The sequence below is a fragment of the Odontomachus brunneus genome, unplaced genomic scaffold (genome assembly GCF_010583005.1).
Source record: "Odontomachus brunneus isolate Ranch 3 - 2012 unplaced genomic scaffold, Obru_v1 Obru_scaffold_050, whole genome shotgun sequence".
Taxonomy (NCBI): domain Eukaryota; kingdom Metazoa; phylum Arthropoda; class Insecta; order Hymenoptera; family Formicidae; genus Odontomachus; species Odontomachus brunneus.
Genome location: NW_022639500.1, coordinates 1,362,571 through 1,369,602, shown reverse-complemented (window position 1 = coordinate 1,369,602; position 7,032 = coordinate 1,362,571). Strand labels below are relative to the sequence as shown.

General features: G+C 48.8%; 1 long non-coding RNA gene across 1 annotated transcript in view; it reads left to right on the top strand.

Annotated features, from left to right (window-relative positions):
* Window positions 1-7,032, top strand: part of LOC116845233 — a 73,969-nt gene that overhangs the window by 49,382 nt on the left and 17,555 nt on the right. The gene's annotated exons all lie outside the window — the stretch shown is intronic.

The following is a 7,032-nucleotide window of genomic DNA, read 5'->3' as shown; positions in this document are numbered from 1 at the left end:
GAGAGAGAGAGAGAGAGAGAGAGAGAGAGAGAGAGAGAGAGAGAGAGAGAGAGAGGAAGAGAAAGAGGGATCGACGAAGATAGATCGCGGAGCTCGTTCAGCCTTGCGAGGAACGCGGGCGCCGTTAAGTAACTTCTCCAAAATGACTCTATTCGTTCGCTATATAACGCGACTGTAATTAATATACTGATGGCACGCGATGCGATCGCTGTACCGACCGACCGACGGGAGTTTAACACTTTAACCGGAGATCTATGAATAACAAAGAGCGCTCGCGGCACAATTAACGATGCGTCAGCTACGCGAGACGTCGCGGGAATTTATGAATATTTGACACGACTTTGCAGTACAGACTGACCATGAGGTGACGGCGAAGACATAAATAATCATGAAGTATCTGTGCAGCAATGTGTTGCGCGTAGCGTAATGCACGAGTCGTAATGTAGGGCTCTTCGCGCGCGCGCACGCATGAATCGCGGATCACGTGCGGAATTGTCGCCGCGGCATCTTGTCTCTCGATACACTTTTTTCCCGCTTTGTTAAGCAGCTCCGCGGTATTTTCTGTAAAAATATTTTATCGTTTGAGAAATGTTTGCGCGCGAGTTTTTTTTCCCTCCCTCGGACTGCGTCGGAACGATGACTCCACTCCGAGGATCTTCTTGGCTTGTTCGATTCTGCGAGCTTGCAAACAGCCTTCTGCGCTTACGGTGCACAAGAGAGATGGATAGAGAGAAGCAGAGAAAGAGAGAGAGAGAGAGAGAGAGAGAGAGAGAGAAGGAAGGGAGAGAGAGAGAGAGAGAGAGTAGAGCCGTGGGTATATACTCCTGCCGGATAAGTATCAAGTATACAGGTCGGGCAGATATAGTCGGCCAGTATCGACCGGGTAGCCAAGTTCAACAGCCAATCCCCGGCTGCGCATTAAAACCACGCCCTTTATTTCGCGGTTGCATTAGCCACATCTCGCGGGCTGTATTTAAGTCAAGATGGAATACTTAGTTTCTTCCACCTTCATTCTCACGAGGGGTGGAGGAGGAGGAGGAGAAGGATGGGGAGGATAGGGTGGAGAAGGGGAATCACGAGAGAGACGACGGCATCGTCGTTCTCGCCGGGCGTTCTCCCGCGAGCTGAAAGCGCGAGGTGCGACGGCTTTCATATTATTCGCCGCTGCAACATTATTGAATTAACGCGCTTCTTAAAACTATTTCTGCGCAGCGCGACGGGGGTGGATTAACGTGTCCGGATGCGCGAGGCAAATGAGCGGGAACGAGTCGCCGCTAATTTCGTTGTCGTGTCACTCGACGGAATTCGTGAAACTCTGCAACCGAGAGACGAGTCATCGTCGATGACGGGTCGATCCGACGCGAAACTGTCGTACGTTACCGCGACTTGTGTCGAGATTTTCCTTGACGAGTTTCGCCGCATCGCAAATCTCGCGTTTGCCGAACGAGCGGATTCGCAATGCCACGCTCGTTGCATGCAAAATTTACGTGGAGGGAAGGGAGGTGAGAAATTAGCGGTGTTGATTATTGTATAGACTACGAGCTGGTTATTCATGGGAATTCGATGAGAATCAGCCCCGCGGCATTAATATATAAACAGCGGAGCGGCTCGCTGACGATTAATTGAATTCGTTCGATCGTAACGAGGAGTAATAATTACCTCTGACGCGCCCGTATGCTAGTATTACAAATCATTTGAGAAAGTATCATTAAAAGCGGCCGCAATCGTGGTAGGCTGCCCATTCTTTTTGTCAGATGTCCCACGGCCTGACGAATCGATTTTATTAGGATTAATACCGAGCAATAAACGCGATCGTTGTCGATTAATCACTCAGCGAGTAGGACGTATTGACGTTTCGAGACACATATTTTTCACGAAGCGCGCGTCATCTTAATTCTCTGATTTTCATCTTGGCTCGACTTGTCCTCAGTCTTGCAGTACAATTTCGGAAATGTTGCTAATTATAACGAGACGATATATCACCCACTGAGAAAAGAAATATCTGGTATTTGTAACTACAGTCACATAGAGAAATAACTACTATAAATTATGACCAAGAAAACAATTTTTTTTATTAAATTTCACACTGTAATGTTGGTGACAACAATCTTATCTGCATGTTACAGTTGCCATTTTCGTGTTGGAACAACCAAAAAATAAGATGGGAGCGTAAAATAACTATAGGTTTAGATCAACTATTTTTCTCTTTTAGTGGCCATCTGCGTTAGATTTCGCTGAGTATCCTTTTGACGAAAGCGTCGTAGCAATTTTTACCTCCGACGAGTTTCAACGCGGCGTCGCGTCATGGATTCGCGAAATTTCACGATCGTCGAGAAATTCGCATTTACATAAGTAAGGGATTCGGTTTGTCGTCGGTAAAAGCGAAGCCCGGCGAGGGCTGGAAGTCGGAGTCTCAGTATTCCGTAAAGGATATCGGGTAGTAGATGGAAGGTGTACGTCGGAGTAACGGGTCGAAACGAAGGAACAGAAAGCTCTCGTTAATGAGCTTCCTCACCCTCAAAGCTTTGAAAGCCGGTTACACTCGTCTCACTCGCCCCGGCGGAGCGAGAGAGCCGTTCAATTCAAAGCTTCCAGGAAATTATACGTCTGTTACCGTTCTATCGCGAGCAAAGGCTCAAAACCCGGGCCTAATAGCGGCAATATCGTATTTTAATCTCGGCTCAAGGAAGTGCATTTGTCATTCCCTCGTCGCACAAAGACTCTGCGTTTTAGAAACTGCAATCACTTGGCGGGGGAGGGACGGGGAGGTAGCGAAATTATTCACTGAATTCAGCCACGCGCGAGCACGCGGCCACCTCGCTCGCGTAGATTGAAATTTGCTGAATCAAAAATAGGTATAATCTCCTTCTAGCTGCATCTGTAAAAACCGCTCTCGATTCCGCCGAGATTACGCTCACCGCCGAGTCGGAGCGGGTTGTAATTTTCTCGCATACGTCGTTCTCGCATACGTTTAACATAACGATAACGCGCGATCCGTCGTCATGTAAGGTAAAAGTGCCCCCAATGCCCGGACAAATACCTACAATTATAGACATTTTTACTTGTTTGATCTTTAAATACGATTATTTAAATTCACCAGAAAACAAAATATAAGTATATCCTACGTTTAAATATTCGCGTTTAAAGACCGAAACAATAAGATTGTCCAAAATTAGGCACTCACAGAACAATATTCTACTGCTGAGAAAAGCGATTACTCAATTATTCTCCTTCTTTTAAGTAATGGTTATCCTCAACAAGGAATATTTTCTTGAAATGTACTCATGACTTATGTTTGAGAAAAGTTCCTCGTTATGTGCTCAAAAGAAGCATAAAATCGTATCGACGACGACTAGGTCGCTGGTGTAACGTTTATCATCGCGAGTTACTCCTTGGAAACGTGGAAGCTCCGCAAATTTTCTTCCGACCCTGTTTGAGGCCCAAAACTCGCTCTCTCGCGAATTCATTTCCCATCATTCCGTGATCTTCCATCCTCGCGAACATTTAGAGCGATGAGCCGAGCTTGCGAGCGAAGAGCCGTAACCCGCTTTCGCGCGCACTGAGGACCGAAGTTCCGTGACACTTGGCCGCCTTCTTACCGTCGCGCGCTCGTATCATGACGAGCGTAACTTGGAGGAGCCTCTTCCATCGCGAGCTCGCTGAAAACGCGAGAGCCACGCGGGACGAGAGCGGGGCCCATCTGGCCGGAGGCACTCCGCAAAGTATTTCCATCGGCGTGGCGGAGTTTGGACTTTGTCGCAATGCCGTCACGGCAATTTCTCCGGGGGATGGTTACTTACAGTGTTGGCTTAAACAACATACTTAACCGGGCTACTTAGTACTCACGGGGGCGCAGACGTACCCCTTGCAATAATAACATTTCGCCCCCTTTAATCCGCGGCCTGTTGTTAGTCCTCGGCTAAGTATCTGTCCTCTTCGTTCCCGACGCGCTGCCGCTCCATCGGCCACTCTCTGTCTCTCTTTCTCCTCTTCCTCCTCCTCCTCCTCCTCCGTTAGCCTCTTCCCCTTCAGCCTCGCGGTCTCCGGGTGAAATCAAAACACGGAAAAGCCGATACAGTTTTGCGTAATACCCTCGTCAGAGTGTTCCGCGCGCGCGGCGTTCTCAGCCGCGTTGTTAAGAGGAGCTCGTTGCCGTGAGGGGAAGCTGTTTTGTGTACAAATTGCACTAACAATGTGTCAATGAGATTAAGCGATTTTTCATCTGGACTCCTTACGCACCGATAGTCGTCGCTTGAGAAATGAAGATACAAGCCTGTGCATATCTGTCGCGTTGATTTTGATGGGTGCGCGCGCGAAACCCATTATCGAATTTTCGCCACGCTCGCGTGCGCTGAAACGCACCCAACAACCTGGATGCAATTTTAAGCACCTCGATAGGTTTTCATGTATTATTTATCTAGTGGCGACTGCGTACATTATGACGATCGTTTAATCCGTTTCGCGATAATTGAGCGTCGCGCCGCGTTTCGATCGTTGACCGAATCGCGGAACAATTAATAATAATAACGCGTACGCGACGCGAAACGTAATTTCCGTGGCAGCCGGCGCGTGGGTGTCGAGAACTCCGTCGCGGATTCTGACGTTTCGCCGGATTCGGCCGAACGTCGTCGTGATGGAAGCATGCGTGGGGGATGGAGGATAAGATAATGCGTCGGTAGGCGGGGTGCGGGCCCCCTATATAAGTTCTATGGAGTTAGTAGATACCCCGTCGGGCACAACATAAACCCCATAGTGCTAAGCGGCTTAGTACCTCGTAAGGGCACTGACGCCTGACATATCCATGTATACCGGCCCGGATGCCTCGCGATTCAGGCAGAGGCTACCTCCGTGGAGACGTTTTCGTGCGCCTTGGAGAACCTCCGCGGCGAATTCCGCGCCCGGTAATGCAGCGATCGGCGGCTCGGAAATTTTGCATTGATCGTCACGCGATAGCACGCTGATGTTTATATTTTTTCAAGACACGTGTAAGGAGTGCGACCAAGTGCCTATAGGCCAGAGATTCATGGCCAAAAAGTTTTCAGACCATTTTGAGCTGACAAAATTTGTGCGTAAATTACAAAATATGCAAGTGTCACAGTGGTCGGATCTCGGATTTGAGAGGTATGGCCTATTGAAAATTCTACTTCCACAAGATAGCGCCAGTGCTCTCTGCGTTGACAGCCGCGCTTATACGCGCCAAACGTGTCTGTCTGATCTTCATTATTTTAATAGATAATAAAAGATTGATCTAACTAAAAATGGAACTGTACTTTTCTCTAGAGAGGAACTTACAGCTATAAACAACCATAACCAAATATATTATAAACTTTATTTTATAACTTTTTAGGCCCAAAACATTTTAGCCTTGAGTTTAAGCCAGTGTCCTTTACGCACTTGGTTACACTCTTTGATCTTGCTCGCATTATATTTTTTATGCTGTTAAATTTGATGTTGAAAGCTGTTTAATTTGATCTCGCTCATATTGTATGGTTTTACGCCGGGAGTAAATAATTCCACTCATTTATTCGGGATGAGAGCCGTGTATTATTCAATTGATACGGTTTAATTACAACTCGTTTATTTCTTGTGTGATTGTAAGACTCTCGACGGCATCAAGTCTGTTGGCCGGCGCGTATTACGTTGCTTTCCAGGCACAAAGATGCCACGACCCTCAGCTACTACAATATTTTGTTTTTCCCATGAAGTTATAATACCCCCGTTGCGGGGGTCGCAAGGGTGGCGCGCGTGACACACCCCCATTGAAGTCCCATACGCGGGATATACTTAAATTAAACGGACGCTGGTGTCGCATTATGGCACAGAATAGCAAGTTATATCTAACCTCTCATTAACCCCCGTGTGAACCCCGAACCGGCACCCCACGTGAAAACCGAGACGCCGATTTTCAAACGGAAAATCGGCGCGAGAGGGGCGGCTTCATTACGGGTTACGGCGAGACGCGAGCGACATTTTAAGCGGACTCGTATGCGCGTACGTTGATCCATCGGCCGACGTGTATACAGCGTGTTTTGCAGCGCGTGTGAAGAAATTAACGACAATTACGCGTGTACGGTCACCGATCTCGCGGCTAGACCAATCGATATAATGTGCAAAAATCAGCGGCCCGACAAAACTTCCGCGAAAGGATAAATTGGTTACGAAATCACACGATATCATAGATAAAAACACTAGCTTGCTGCTAACTACTATTGAGCCGAGTCGCTCGTAAAAATGCTGAAAACGGATCCCCTTAACCAAATAAAGCCCTTACCGGCTGACGATCGATGTTACAAATATTTGTTGATTTTTCGGCGCTAGCCGAAACGACGGGGTAAACAAATCAGAGCGCGATTCGTCGATGCACGAGCCGCGCGCCATTCCGCGCGATGATCCCCACAATGCCCGCTTTCTGTTTCTTTCGCTATTTTCCCCCCCTTTTCCTCTCCCCCTCTCTCTTTTCCTCTCTCACTCTCTCTCTCTCTCTCTCTTTTTGGGGCCCGTTTCATGCTTTTCCTTCGCGAGATCTCGGGTCCTTAAGCAGCTAAGAGCCCATGATCCGTCATCGGCCGGAAGAGGAGATCGAGCGCAGGGACGCGGCGAAAGCCTCGAAAACTTCTTACCGCAACAATGGCGTGTCCTGATTTTAAAAAGATTCCGCGAGGCTTTACCGTCACTTTCACACCTCCCCGTGCTCGGGGTCGACCTGAGATCTACAACAAATACCTGATGGGCGTCGTAATCTCCGACGGGGTGGCTGGGGGCCCCCTCTCGCCGTAGCGGGAGGCCCCTCCGTGCCGTGGCCCTATTATGATATTCGCTGCATTGTCGGAGTGTCGAATCTGTCTACAAATAACCACTAGAGAGAAATGGTTACTCAGTCGCTACTCTCTTTCGCCTGGCCCTGCTCTCCGTTCCGCTCCCTTGGTCGCGCGCTTCTGCATCTCGCTCGCTCGTTTGCTCGCTGGCCGTTCATCGCCCTCTGCCCCCCCCCCCCCCCCCCCCCCCCCCCCCCCCCCCCCCCCCCCCCCCCCC